Source organism: Anopheles funestus, chromosome 2RL (assembly GCF_943734845.2).
Source record: "Anopheles funestus chromosome 2RL, idAnoFuneDA-416_04, whole genome shotgun sequence".
NCBI classification, from domain to species: Eukaryota; Metazoa; Arthropoda; class Insecta; order Diptera; family Culicidae; genus Anopheles; species Anopheles funestus.
In genome coordinates this window covers 68,155,538-68,171,545 of record NC_064598.1, presented here as the reverse complement: position 1 = coordinate 68,171,545, position 16,008 = coordinate 68,155,538, and the positions used below count along the sequence as shown (strand labels likewise).

General features: G+C 40.5%; 1 protein-coding gene across 2 annotated transcripts in view; it reads right to left on the bottom strand.

The window, feature by feature from the left end:
* LOC125761992 (inositol-pentakisphosphate 2-kinase) overlaps positions 1-16,008 on the bottom strand; it is a 101,606-nt gene that overhangs the window by 21,176 nt on the left and 64,422 nt on the right. The window contains exon 3 of one of the 2 annotated variants that reach the window (XM_049423636.1): positions 8,935-9,312. The exons of the other annotated variant lie outside the window; for it this stretch is intronic. The gene's annotated coding sequence lies outside the window, so the exon portion shown is untranslated. The remainder of the gene's footprint in view (positions 1-8,934; positions 9,313-16,008) is intronic. 2 annotated transcript variants of the gene reach the window in all.

Here is a 16,008-nt window from a genome sequence, read left to right as displayed (position 1 = left end):
ATAGACTTGCAAATTCTGCATCGCATGATGAAGAAATCTGCTGTTTGAAGGCAAAAGGGGTTTGGGGGAACACAGAGTGCAACAAACACATTCAACATATTCTAAAACAGTCACGTTGTGCACGTAACAGAAGTACGCACCGGTACGGTCAGAGGTAAGCATCGGCAATGCGTTTGGCGATCAATCCTATTCGGCATAGCCATGGATAACCTTAAACAGGGTTCGATCGGCTTAGCATACCCGGTATGTATGGACTATGGCCTAAGGTTTCGACCTCATGACTTTAAAAAGAATTAAATGAATGAACGTTACAAATGCGTTTCATGCGTATGTTCAACAGGGCACAAACATCATGTTTAATATACTTTTTTTGTAGTTTGACATTTCATTTGATCCACACTAACTCAATAAAGTAATCATTTTACATACAACTTACAACTAACGAAAAAATGACCAATAAACTATTAATTAAAATTTACATTTCATAAACGAAACAACTTTTAAAAAAACATTAGTTTTAGCAAAACATTAAAGAAAAGAACTAAAATGTTTCTATCCATGTACATAAGATCGAAAAAAGGAAATAAAAGAACGAAAACAATACAGAAGAAAAAAAAAACAAATGCAATAAAAATGTAAAACACTAAACATACAAAGCAGAAAAACAAACTAACCGGATTGACAACGAACGAATGAAAAAAAAAAAACATAATCAAACAGCAAAACGTAAACAGATAACCTACAACATACATCAGCATACGAGGACATCCTCTGTTAGTCAATTGTTGCGAAATAAATCAAGAAAGAAGACCAAAAACCAGCAAACGGGAACACGAAGAACAAGCGCGCTATAAAATAATGCTCCGGGGCAGCAGCAGCAGCAGCGCTCCGGATTGGAACAAAAACAACTCACCCAATAGATCGACCATTGTTCAATCGGCTTTCTGGCCCGGTCGATCCCCGCACATGTATGTGAGCAACGATCTGGTGTTGATTTTGAATGCGAAAACAGAGCGCGACAGGAATACATTAACCTCGCTTAAAGCTGACACACGAATGGCGGAACGGTTAGTGCGATTGAGCCATCGGTTCACTGGTGGAAATGGTGGATTGTGTTGGCACTAAGGGATTCGTTGGCACCAATGAAGGGGAAGGGAAACCCAATAGGGGAGGAAAAGGAAGCGAAAAAGAAAGAGTAGAAAGAAGCCACCGAACTCCATAGCGCCACGGGGTGTGTTTTGGTCTAGGGTAGGCTCGTTTAGCTTTCCGGCCCACTCCGGTTTGCATATACTGGCACAATCTATCAAAACCTTCGTTCCTTGCTGCTTTCCTCCCATATAGACGCCCTTTCGAGTGATTCGATGTTTCGACAAAAAAAAAAACAGAAACGTAGCAAAGCGTTAGAAAGCTCCAACTGGGGCAGAGCCTCTTTCACTTTGTCAGCGTCACATCGTGAGACCGGGACAAGCCGAGGAGTTCACTAAACTGAGCATCGTGTTGGAAAGGTGTTCTGAAAGCAAAGGTAGAAGTATTGGCCTCGTTGTTACTCGAGCGAAGGTAAATTAGCTTAGCTAATGTTGGGCTGACACATCACGCTTAGAAGAAATAGGGAGGAAATTTCATTCGAACGGAAATCATGAAACACAATCTTGAAACGATCTGCAAAATGTTCCTCAGAAACGTGTACTTTGTACGACATCAATCAATGCAGCCATCTTTATGTTCTCTGGTATAATTATCTGTAGAAAATCCCACAAAAGATTTTTTTTGTTTATTTCTAAACAAACGATAGATACTCTCATAAGTCTAGTTAGTTATGTGTTTTTATAAAATATTTTCGAAACTCTAGTAACAAAAGTCATATAATGCTCAAAGTCGTTAGATCATGACTCAATTTTATTCCCGACCTTACGCAACAAAAGCACTCCTCAGCCAGACGTTTTGGGCACACAGACTGATGAACGGTCCAATTTTAGCCACGATCGGACGAATTACTAAGATGATGATAATGACTTGCTCAAAGAAAAAAGATTGCGGTGCCGAATCGAGTAGCCAACAGTGTAACTTGCTTCTAGAACCATCACCGTAAGAGACACATATGTGCGTGCTGTTGCAAAATTTTCAAACATCGTCCATCAAGGATCGCGAAGAAAGAACAGCACACCAATCAGCCACCGACCAATCTCTACAGCTACACAATATTGCTGCCCGAGCGTCTCGTTTCGATGTTGTTGCATCGTCCTTATCGGTCTTTCCGTACACGACCTTTGTGACTTTTTTTGCAAACGAAAGCAAAAAACTCGGCATCCTCTCCGCAACAAACCATCGGAAGAAATGCTGATAAATGCAGTCGGCAAGATTGACGAGGCCATCAGCCGATTGCTTCAGCTCTGATGTCGATGCATTACTGAGCAGAAAGGCGTAGTTAAACGAGCCCAGAAACGGAGTGTTTGGTATGTAGAGAAGTCATGTTTTAAAATTGATAGCAAGAGCATGTCAGCATGATAAAGTGACGGTATACTTGTGGTGTATAAAAAGGCTCCAGAAGCTCTGTTTGTAGGACAGATTAGATAAGCGTTATTATTTTTATTTCCGACAGCAGAGAAAAAAATCTGAACGAAAGAGAGTGCATACTTCTTACTATTCCTACTACTTAAACATGAAAATTAAACAAACTATACCTTGGCGTCGCCGAATTCCAATAAGATCTTCTGCTGTGACGACGGCAATATAACCTTCGCTATCTGTTCCGGTTCACAATAGTCCACGGACAGCAACAAACGTTGCACCACGGAAGTAAATTACTATTCTTCGCACTGTGCAAATCTCAATGCATCGCTCCGTCTGGTCTGTAGGTGTCTGTTGTGCCTTCAACATAGAGCACGGAACAGAATAAATGGATGACCCACGTGTTACAGGTACCGTTAAGTCGAATAATACCGCAGTTGTCTGCCAGCCAACCTTTGTTTTGGCATACGCACGACAAACCACTCATGGAACTACGGTACGCTCAAGGTGAAGTGTCAAACGAACGAGTGGCCCATGCTCGGACTCCCACCACACATTATGCTTGTGCCTGGAACACACTTACACACGTTATGCTTCACTCACCTGAGGGGACAAGAAGTAGTTTCATATTTCGCAGATATTGCAAAAAATGGTTCTTCTTCATCCTGCCATACTACTACCAGCAAATGCCACCGAATGGATGTCTTTTTGTGACTATCAACACCCCAAATCCCAATTGTCGACAGACACACAGACCAACCAACCGGGCCGACCAGGCAGACAGACAGACAGACAGACAAACAGAGAGAACATGGTGAGACATCCAACGCATACGTCCGTACGGTGTGAGGATAGGCAACGAAGTGCAGCGGTAACTGCATCATGCACTCACGAAATTGCATTCGCAATCCAATTGTTGGCGATTGCCAGGTCTCGATTGGATTTGTGCCGTAGGCTTGGTTTGTTCCCATCGAATTAAGCGGCGTAGGTAGGGAAGATGATCGGTGGGAAGGTAAAGCAAGGGCCCCGCGGGCAATCGGCCCATCGCATTCGCGTGCTTGGGGACCAGGGTAATGGATCGTGCAAAGTTCAGAATTAAAATCAATAAGCTCTATTGAGTTAAGGCACTGCGATATACACGGCTAGCGAAGTATTTCTAGCGCGGTTAATCAAGCACAAACGGTACTAGATAACTGGCCCCGGTGTAAGGTAGACTTACAGCAGTAGTCGGAGATCTAGGACGATTAAAAACAGTGTGGGAAGTCGCTATGGATGAATAGATTTAGTGACTGTTTTCTTTTTGTAATTAAATTAATTTGCCGAAACTACGTACCAAGGAAAATGCTGTAATAATATAGTTATAATAGCATAGTGGCTTTATTTGTTTTTACTATTCACATGATATTTTCTCGTTATATACTGCACATTAATTCGAAATTCCAAGAATACTTGAATTTCTGTTTTTATAACTAAAAGTTAGTCATTTTTAACACATAGAGACCATGTATATAGTAAGGCTTTCCTGAAGCAGAGAAACAATACTTTAAATAAAATATTAATTTATAATACATAAAATTAATGTTCTCTTCTAATGAATAGATCCATTGCTTGGAGCTTGACCAGCAATATACAGAACAAATATGAGACTCCATTTTGCATATGCATTCACATACGTGAACCAACGGTATTTGTGTAGCATATTATGTGTTTTCCTTTTCACGCAAACATATAAAAAATTGTGAATATCGCAAATGCAAATCTCTTTTTTAACGTGGAAAGTACTGGGTAAAATAAAACCAGAACAACAACCCGCCTGCACTCCGGCGCTTGACGGTTAAAAGCTAGATTTCCAGATTAGTGTCTGCCTACGGTCCGACGCTCAGATGCCAATCTAGTGAATTGCACCGTGCATTTGCATTCATTTAATTTCGCTACTTGCTTCTCCTTACACTCCCATGCTTACCAGCGGTTTACGAGCTTTTTTTTTAATTTTATTGCACTTTCGCACAGCTTTCTATTGCTGCAAGCGCAGCTCGTTAGATAATACATCGTAGTGAAAAAATATTTATATTTTAACAACATACATATTAGTATTAAAAAACACTCAAACAAAAACTCTTTCGATTTGAATTGGATCCGTTTCTAACGACCTTTTAACTTTTCAAACTACACTTTTCAGCACACACTAATAATATAATCCCAGCCATAAAATAAATTGGTTCGCACATACGACTCCTTGCATCCTAAGAGCAATCCTGTTCCATGAACGTTCCTTTCTCTGTACGAAAGATCGTTCAACCTTTTCCTAGAAATGGTTATCCAACGTTTAAAACATATTTTGCACCGAAAAAATATCGCTCATTGTAAAGCACAAGCTATTTGAATAAATTTCACGCAGGAAAGTTTTGGAGCGCCCCCATGGGGAGAAAGTTTTCGATTACCGTGCGAGATAAACGGTCTCGGGATGGAGGAGACCAAGTTACGAGCCAACCTCTTGCACAATCATGAACTTCATCGATGTGGCAAGAAAGCTACTACAGAGGACACCCTTATCTTCATTACAAAGGGGGGGGGGGGGGGGGGGTGTGCGGGGGTGGGGGGACGGGTTGCCCAGATGTCTTCCAGCGGAAACTGTCAGTTTGTGTGGTTGACGTGGGGCAAAAAAAGGTAAGTTTCTTCCAATATGCGCTACCCTTCTTTTCGATCACCGGTCGCAAAGGAAGACAGAGTGTGCGTGTGTGTGTGTGGTTTTTTTAACAATAGCTTTTTGCATTATTCGAGTGAAAATGCAAAAAACCAAGAGCTGCTAGAGGACAGTGCTAAATTGTTGCATATTATCAAGGTAATTCACACATTCGACCCGCAACCCCTTTCGAAACCTTTACCTTGCAAATTGTCGTTGTGACAGTATGACTTGGGTATTGGACCACCACACACTGTTGTTACCACCCTTGCCGATCTTCTGCAACGACCTAGCAGCCACCAGATTTTGCTTACGTGATTCGCACTCCACTACATCCGCTTCAATCGATCCCTTCTTCGCGAGCAACCGAAAGGACTATAAGGTTTGATTCTGCAAATCATCATTCAATCAAGCTTGGAACGATAAGCAAAATGGCAAAATGGTGGTTACGGGGGATGGCGAATCAATACTTGAGCTTATTCAAACGTTTTACTACAACACACATTGTAAGCAACATTGAGGATGTAATGGCATGGCGAACATGACGGCAAAATGGCGAAAAATTCTTTACAATATTTTATCGATTCATTTATGTTATTGGTTTGCTTACCACGTTTATGATCGATCAAACGGAACAAGAATATAATATTTGATAATTACACTTTTAGGTACGCATATGAAAAGCTTTAGCTCGATAGAGCATCATATTAATTAGTTTAATGTAGGATGAGGGGCGGCCCGGTGGTGCATGTGATAAACGGCGCCAGTCCACACGGCCGGACCGGGTTCAAATCCCATCCGGAACGTCCCCCCGTTAGCAAGGACTGACTATCCGGCTACGTGGTAAAATAAGTCTAGTAAGCCAGAAATGGCCGGCGTGACCTGTAAGGTCGTTAAGCCAAGAAGAAGAATGTAGGATGAATCTACTTCTTAAGTCCTCAAGAAGTGAATAAAAATTAGATATCTATCGATGTTGCTCTCCAAAACATAAAGAATATATTTTACTTCACAAATTCCAGTTTGTTTAAGCTTCGACATGTTCTTAAACCTTTCATAAAACTATACTAACTGGAAGAGAATGAAATATTTTACACATTCTTTAATAAGGTTAGGATATAAAAGTATGAATGGATTATTGAAGAAATTGTCTAATAATAAGAATTGCTAAACCCTAAAAATGTCCACATACAATACAATTTTAATGGCGTATCATACAACTATAAATTACATCTTGTAATTCAAAGACAGTCATCATACAAAGACATGGCATCATTCAAAGACGAGTTAAATAAACATTCAACCAAGTCACAGTTTCTTGGTGAATTGATTTACGATCAAGTCCAAACGATCATCGTCCTATTCTGTTACGTTCAGTTAAAGCCAGATCTATCAAGGAATGAGCACCGGACCACCGTCTACAAAACACCCACTTACTACTCCGTTACGGTGCCGCAACTGTTGATGAACGCTAATCAGTTTGTTTATTGATTTGTGTACCATCGACCGAAGCTGGAGGATGATGCGAATGAAGGTGGGTTAATCGGTGTGTACACCGTAATATGTCGAACCTCGAGAAGAACCAATGAAGCGACCAACCCATCGTACGATGCTTTCTATTTTGTTTGAGCTTGACCCACAAAAAAAAAGATGTTTTCGTTTGATTTTCTTATCTGATCGTGAGGAGTGCAATACGGTCACCCGCCTGGGGGAAGGTACGTGAGAAGACCTCCCGAGAGGTATGGAAGAATTTAAAGGTGACGAAAGGTGATTTACTTACAAAAGCTCCCTGCTTTTATTTTTTTTTTTGCCACGTACACGATCACCGGTCGGAATATCAGCGTCAGATTCGTATGAGCGTGGTTCAATAGAAGATTTATTATCTGCCAAACAGGATCCAGACCTCCTTGAACCTGCAGGCATCAGAACAGCGGGATTTTATGATTTAGTTCGACGGAGAAATTATACACCGGTACACCGATCACAGAAGCATCGTTTCGAAACACCGCAATAATAATGTGTGCCGTCGCCGCCACCGCCGCCGCTTTGGCGACAAGATTGATGATATCGATGGGGGTTTTTGCCAGCACTTGTCCCCCATTTCCCACCTTCTCATCTTTATGGAGAAAGGGTCTAAAAAGCGGTTTTAGCTGTTTGATGGGACCGATCGAACCGAAGGAAACAAGGAAGATCCGGCCGAGTTCATCATCTCGTGTCGGCAATCTAGTTTCTCCTGCGGCACAGCGCACACCGGTACCAATCAAGCGGGGTCGGTTGGGCGTATGCAACTGGCGCAACTCTGGCTAATGGATTCGTTGCGATCGATTGCCATAGAAAGTGTGCTGCTTTGTTTGGTACGGAGGCCGCAACATTGAAACATTGAATGCCATTGCTACAAATCTAGGGTGCTGGATCACGAACCAGCTTTCGTCCGTGGGTGGATGCTACGTCTTCGGTATGCTCTTGTGCAAGTGTGTGTGTGTGTTTATGACCGGTGTCAGTGCCGGTTGTGTTCTTAGATTTCCGTAAAGTAAGGGGAATTTGTTGCGCATCGTAAAACGTGCCCCAGAGTGTATGGACGAGAAGCTATTTGACTTGGCCAAGCAGCAGTAAATCAGTTACAGAAGGAAACACGAAGTTGCATTGCAGCATCATAGTTCATCGAGTTAAATGCTGGAAATTTTATGATAAATGTTTGAAGAACACATGTCGAATTTTATGCTTCTTAGCTTCGCTAGTTCAAAAAGATATTTCGTAAAATATGTCTTAAAGGAACGTGAATTTGGTATACTACATAAAATTTAGCGTTTTGCTGGTTTCATGTAAATTTGTAAAACCACTTTTGATAAAGTTTAATATTCAGTTAATGGATAACAATTGAACAATTATGACTAAAGAAGTTATTTCTAGTATTGTTTGATTTTATTCACTTCTATATTTAGTTCTGCTTAACTGGGATTGTTGAAGATATGATTTGATACTGGTTCTGTCATGTGAAAAACATGCCAACGGGTTTGTGTAACAATTAGACAACATTTACTTAGAATTTAGTACAACACATAAGGTTGTACTAAATAGTAAACAGTAACAGTAAAAAACAGAACAATAAAATTACCAATTTTTATTGTTGAAACAAAGATTGCAACATAGACATAGGCTTTTTTAGACATAGAGCTAGGTGTCCCGAAAGCAAGACGAGTAGTATTCAACCAATGGGGCTAGACAGACAACTTAAGCGAACACTACTGAATTTTGCTAGATAGATTACATTATTGAAAAAGACTTCCAAATTCGGTAAACTTAGATATTGATATCGAAAAACTATATCAGATATTAGTTTAAAAAAATCGTATATTGGTGTATAAGGTGAGATTTAGGAAAGATCAACATAACCATCAAAATAAATAAATCATAACATAGCATATTTATGCTATTCAACACTATACAGCACATCCATGTTTGAAACACATTAAAACACATTTTTGTAAAACATCTTCTATTCCAGCCAATCGTTTTATGGGAGGCAGTTGCCGAGTATAATTCGATTGTGCGAACATTATGTACCTTCCAATTAAAACTTAATTAATGTAAACGACCAGAGACTTGTCTAAAACCAAATTTGCTGTTTTCGCTCAACACGCTTAAAACTTTCAAAGACAAAACAAAACAAACGTAGAGCGATGTAAGAACGTACAAACACCCCAAAAAAAACGATTCTGTTTACTTCAAACCGTACGTATACTTACCACACTGCGTAATAACTTTGAAGTTCACTTTAGCTCCTAACGACGCAATTTATGCCGGTTTTCGCTGCTTTGCCCAAGTTTATTCCTCTCCGGACGTGGATGCGGGCCCGCGCCGTGGCTCTTCTCACCGTTTCGGTTGATTTTATTTATTCTTACTACCATCCACCAGTACGGACTACGGGAGTTCTTCCATTTTTACCTCACCGAAACTGATGTGAAATTATAGAACGGCTTTTCTTTCGCTTCGCTCCACGATCCATCCACCGCGGTACAGAATTGGAATCTTTTTGGGTTGGTTTGCGTGTCAGTCAGTCAGCCAGGCAGCAGCAGCACCAGCAGCGAGTGAGCAACAGCGAAAGAAAAAAAAGAAAGAGAGAGCTGGAAGCACAAGAAAACCTTCAGTAAAATGGGAAAGAATGGTCAAAATGGATGGATGGATGGATCTGCTGCTGGAATACCAAATTATTGAGAAGAGAAATTGATGAAAGCTAACAGAACCGACCAGAAAGACAGGGAACCGATCGGTAGGATCTGGGTAGAAGTTGGATGGCACAAGGTAAGACACAAACACCCGTCTTTCAGCTCACGCACACAACACCGTAAACCTTCTGATACAAACATCCTACCATCACTGTCGTCGAGAAGCGGAGAATTCCTCCGGACATTAACGTCTTTCCCAAGTCTCCGACCATTCTCGAAGACGATGGAAGATTATCTTACAAAAAAACGTACACACACAATCATCTTCTGTTTCTTAACAAACGAACCGCAGAGTTTCTTCTAGATGAAAGGGAACCTTTGTGCAATAAAGGCAAAAACCTCATCCCAGAAATACCAGAATACATGCAGCGGTGCAAAATTACAATCCCAGTGTACAGGAGAACCGATCGTTCGAAAGATCTCCGATCTGAACACTATCTTTCAGATCGATACTGTACGGCCCCGGTCCCGGATTTCGGAGACCGTACAAGTGTCCCGAAGTATAGACAAGTGATTTATTTGGTAAAAGCCATAGAACCTTACCAAGAAAAAAAAGCAACACAAAACTCCTTGAAGGGAAGCGAACCATGTAGCCCTAAAGAGTCACGTTTCTCGTACCAGGTCACTTCTCACTACGTTGATGTAGGGAAGAAGCAATTTAGCAACGAAAAAACAAAATGTATGTTATAAAAGCCACCAAGAACATCGAGCGGAAACCGTAGACTGGGTGAACTTTCGGAGGCTTCGAGAAATTGGTGACGGATATGGTGACGCAAGGCAACCTCAGACGGCGGCTACGGTAAAAAAAACAACACTCCAATTGAAACACACCGCCGAAGCGGATGTAAGCAGTAGTTGTGCGTCGTCGTAAATATTCACGCAAACGTACACTTTCCAGCCGAAAACTGAAACAGGACCATAAAAACGAAAAAAAAAACCCCATGTCATCCGTAGCAAGTGCTGAAGAAACTGAACCGAAGCGTAAAGGCACGACCACAAGCGAACACCATTGCAGCAGGATCGGTGCAACCAGATACGCATCGGTTAATTATTAATAACGTATGACATGTTTTAACTTACAACATTGTAACATTAAAAGTTAAATAATAGTAAAACGTTGTTTTTCGAAAAATGCAAACTAAATTATGCAAAACAAATTATGGAAATTAAAATGCACTATACTTCTTAGAAAGTATTTCATTTCCAAATTAGAAAACAAGAAACAGAAATGAAGAAAATGTAATAAAAATATCACATAAGAAGCTTCTTGAGTTATTAAGCAAATAAAGCTATTGTCAGTCGTCAGAACAAAGATGAAAAAATACATTATGTCTAAAAAAAGTTCGTTTTAATAAGTAATTTTGAACAGATAAAGATAAGTACAGTGAACAAAGAACTAACAATGAAAACAAGAACATGTAAAAAAGTGTTAACAAATTATACGTAAGCAAAACAAAAGCCCTTAGAGAAAGCACTGCTCTTGACCAACGGATGATAATAATACTAAATCATTTTTCTCAATGTGCCATAACATTAAACGAACCAACGCGATCGCGATTATGTAGCTCAAAATGACCCAAAAAAAATACACACACCACATCGGCCGGGAGCATTAATGTCCATTTATCAAACCACACTCCCCCACACTGACTCTCGCCGTGGGTCTCATCCGCACGATTTGCCATTTCCCATGAAACTTTGGCAAATGATACACTACCGCACTCTGCCCATTATGGCAAAAGGGCTCGCCTTTTTTTTGCTAGCCCCTGTAAGAACGAAGGGTTATGAAGAAAGGTTAAGCATCCGTGTTTCGATTGCATCGTAATAACGATTGCTTTTATTTTACCGTTCCAAACCGTAACGCGTTCCGCCCGATACGTTCTTGTTACCGCTGCCACATAATAATCGCTTTGTTTTTATCTGTGGCTTCCTTCTTCGATTTGGTTCATGCATTTTTGTGTTTCAAAAACAAAACAAAAAAATCCGATTTTACCCAAATAATGTAAAGAAGAGCACCAGCATGGCGAAAAATGGGGGCGCAAGCGTTGATAATAACAAACCACCATGAACCGGAAAACGATGCTTATTTTATGTGAATGATAGAGCGTTTGGTTGATGATATCGACAAGTTGCACCCAACGACGAAAACAAAGGCACCAGCCACAGCAAATGGATGCGAAACGGAGCGAGATGACACAAGAAAAGATGGAAAATGAAATGCCATCGGTTGGAACTAAGCGTAGGGGTATGACACCCCTTGTTACTTCAGTAAAAATAAAATCACTGAAAATGTAGGTAAACAATTAATTTCGTTAATTTTAAACTAAATCAAGCAATTTTCAGTCGCTTTGTTTTTGATAAACCAAAAGTACAGTTTATTTACTGAATGTAAATCAATTTGCTGCAATAAAAGCAAAGCAAAGCTTCAAAGCCACAAGAAGCGATACATCAAGAGAAATATCAGAAAATATGATAAAATGCGAAAATTTAATAATAGAGACAAAAATATTTAAATGGTTTCATGTCTTTCACAAGTTTCTTGTAGTAATTAACTTTGCTTTTATAAATATGAAATAGAAGCAAAATTTAACGGAATTGTATAATCATTTCCTATTTATGTTCTATTAGCTCTGTTTGCTTGATTTTTTCTCATTTGCCTACTTATTCCTTTTTTTGCAGTATTAATCTATTTATTTTTTTGATGTTGTACATATTCTTTCATTCTGTTATGTTGTATTGTAATTAGATTGATGTTGTGCTAAGTTCAACTATTTAAAATTAAAATTTTATTTATAGACGTTAGTTTATGATTTTTAAAAAAGGATAGAATAATTTTCTGGGATAGATTTCATCAATTTTTATTTAAAAAAATAAATAAAATCATTCAATTTGTATTAATATTGAGAAGCATTTATTAGAATAAAACAGCTCTCGATGAAACCTATTAAAAATTTTAAATTTTAAGTAATCAATTTACACCTATATGGTATTTCATTTAAGGATTTTAATTATTTATTAGCTAAGCAAATCTTTATTGCAAGCAGTAGTGTTAAATTCTGCCGATAAAATGAACGACCATGTAGGTATGCGCTGTTTATAATTGTATATGCCTAGAGTTTTACGACGAACACATTCTTTACTGCAGCTAGCAACTAAGTGCAAGTAGTTTATGACTTTGTCACCCTTGACCAAGTTAGTTTTGTTTGTGCAACGTCACACCAACCATATTGCTATTGATCTCCGTACCGCGAACTTTGTACAGTGCCAACGTTTGTGGCAACGTTTACAACAGCAGCAACGCAATTTGCGTGCCGCCGTCTCTGGCAGATGCAACGAGCGTCTGGAGCCCCCGAAATGAAATGCGTACTGCGCAAAACTGCATATCTTAATCGCCTCCGGCAGCAAACTTTCGACAATCAAGCGCGACGAATGACGAAAGCGCAGTCATGTCCTGTGCTATTTGAATGTTTTCTTTCGCTTTTCGCTTTTTACGGCTTTTCTCCAACTTCCACCAAACCGGCGGGAAATTGGCCACATCCCGCGTACCGTTTTTGGGAGTACTGAATCTGTCGGGTCGGATAAGGAACAAAACATGTCTCTGCTTATTAGAGTGCTATTTTTCCTTCTTTTATTTCCCTTTCGGCGTGCATTTCTGCAGTGCATTGCACATGCAATGCGTGAAACCTTCCTCCCCTGAAGGCACGTTTGTATTCGTTCGTCAGATTGGTCTTTTACACCAGCAGCAAAATGTAGACACACGGTGACCAGAGGGGGGTTGGTTATTGGTGCCAATTTTCTGCATCCACAGTGCCGATTATTTATTTACGTTTTTGTTCGCATTTCTCCACTGCCATTGCATTTTACTGCCATTTTGCTGATAATTTAAGTGTCGGTTTGTTGCCGATGACACAACGCCCGTGCGACGAAGAAAGGCGAATGACCAGACGATCACCACGGTTCGCTAAGCCTGAGCGGTTCGCACTTACCCATGATCACGTACTCTAGAGCGCGTGATGCGCAATGCTTTTACGCGAATGTTGAGGACTTCAGCTTTTTGCTAATTTAATGCTTTGTTGCTGCGTACACGCGCATCAGTCAACCTTCGAAGTTTTTTTTTTTTGCTGCTTGTACCCAAAACACCCGTTATTTAACGATAAAGAAGTGACTAAAATTGCACACCAAGCACAACAAGTTTTTGCTTGATTATTAATCACTTCCTTAGCTCAGGCACATGTGTGTGTGTGTGTGTGTGTGTGTGTGTGTGTGTGTGTGTTTCACTTTGTCAAAAACTTCTTATGGTTGACGAACGCATTCCCTTCAAGTCCGTAGATCAATCCGACATGTACACAACGTCCATGAACGCGAGCAAAACTGCCATCAGCAAGCGCCGAAAGTCCATCGTTCGGGCACAACGCTATGTAATTAGTGTTGAAGAAACGATCGTATTAATTTTCATTTAACGGTTACATTCTGCGGTTTGTCGTAGGTGGCCCTTTCCAAAGGGCGTGCCCTCAATTACCAACGATGTGCGTCGTATATTGGGGCGAGTTTCTTTGTTAGACGATATTCGTCGATTTGATCAATTCTTCAATATATTAATGCTAGTTGCTAGATAGTGACATTTGAGTTCTATAAAACTCTTCTTTATTTTGTATATTTAAAAATGTTCTTCGTAGCGATCATTCAATATGAAATATAAACAAAATGTGCAACGATATTCGAGTTCTGGCTTGAGTTTCTGAGTCACTCCAATATCTTACACGTAGGAGCTTTGAGGAGCCTTAAGTAATGCGGAGTTTAAAGTTGTATTATATTGGAATTTTGAGATGATCCTTATTACATTAATAAAATACACATTTATAAAAAAAAAACAATACGCTAATTGGTTGCATACTATCACGGATTAAACGTGCAGCTGAAACCAACGCTTTTCTTAACCAACGCTCGATCGTACCAACAGCTGAACGTTCCAAGGTAAGGCAGAATATTTACCCATTTTTTTACCTTCCAGCGTGTAGCGTTTTCTAAAACCTTCATTTTAATTTGAACGCTAGATAACGCTCTAATACCAGAACGTGCAGCGTCAACGACCGACGTACTGCTGAAAGCACGCAGCAGGCCTTCGTCGCCTTTATGACCTTCGTTGCGAGAAGTGTTTGTGTGTTCAGATCTTCGCGGTTTAGGTGATGGTTTCTGAAACTAAACGCGAACGAATTGTGACGATACTACGCTCAGTCGAAAAAAAAAAGATTTTAACTTTTACACTCTAAGCTCCGGTGGATGGAGTAGCTCATTAAAACGGGCGAGATTTGGCGATTTGGTTTAATGACACTGCAGCACCGATGATACTTGAGTGACTGTTGACAGAGGGCCGGTTTAGGACAAGCTGCTTCAGTCCGATCCGTCTCCAGAGACATTACATAATCGTTTGCTTTCAAAAGGTATGGTCGTTTTGCTTTCGTATCACGTTCTCTTGCCGATGTGAAATTTAGGAAGAAACTGACGTCTGTTTCTCTAACCTCCACTCGGTGTGTCAAATGATCGGTTCGTTTATTCTTTTACGTTTCCTTCGAGATGCGTCGCTCGGATGGTCAAATCTGTTTCTGGAATGTCTGCCCCAAAGTTGTTTACTTTTTGGGCAGCCTGTTTGTAAGCGATTACTGCTCAAGACGCTTTCGACTGTTCTACCAAAAGGGGTGCCTTCGTTAAGAGTACTCAAAGCCAAGACATGGCACGAGAGGCATGATAAGACGTCATAAAACCATCTTTCATGGAGTTCATCCGACAGCAGCATACTCCTTTAACTGGTCGCATCTTTCCTTTTCAGAAGAAACCACACTGAAATAAGAGAGAAAAGCTACATTACACCAGCATATTGGAAACACAAAACACAAAAAAACACGATGTTCAAACCCGTGGGATCGCATTTTCTCATCCGCTTGCGAGCGACAAACGAAACGAGATGCCATCCATGCGAGATGCGTTTCGTACGAGCTTAATTTATTTAGTTACGTTTTTTTTTACTTCACTCCCTCTGCTGGCCTCTTTTAGTCACTCGCCCCAAGTCTGTCACTTTATCATTATTTGTGTCACTTCTTTTTATGCCACCACCATCAGTATGCATGCACGCGAAACATAGCGACATGCTCGGAAATGGCGAACCACACATCGTAGGCAGATGAACGTCGCAAACGCGATCACACGTTTGTCGCAGCGTGGAAAACAACGAAGACAAAGCGTATTCGATCCGCATGCTGTTGCCAGCTGCCGCCACCAACCAGTATCACAGTGAAAAGAGGTTCCGATCGTGCGAAACGCCAAGGGTGCAGAGGGACGAAAAAGAAAAACATTGTAGAAGAATCGCTTAACCCGCAGTAGTAGATCGTAGAAACCTGATTGTAACCGGGCCAGAGACCGAAGCAACATATGATAGCAATATAACCCACGTGTGTATGTGTACTGCGGACTCCATGCGTGTCTAACCCTTTGTTTGGAGCGCTTGTAGGACTAGTGGTTTTGTTTTGGTTTTGGGTTTTCTTTTGTTTTTTCTCTCTCTCTCTCTCTTTGTGGGTGGGAGATGTACGCTGACATGGT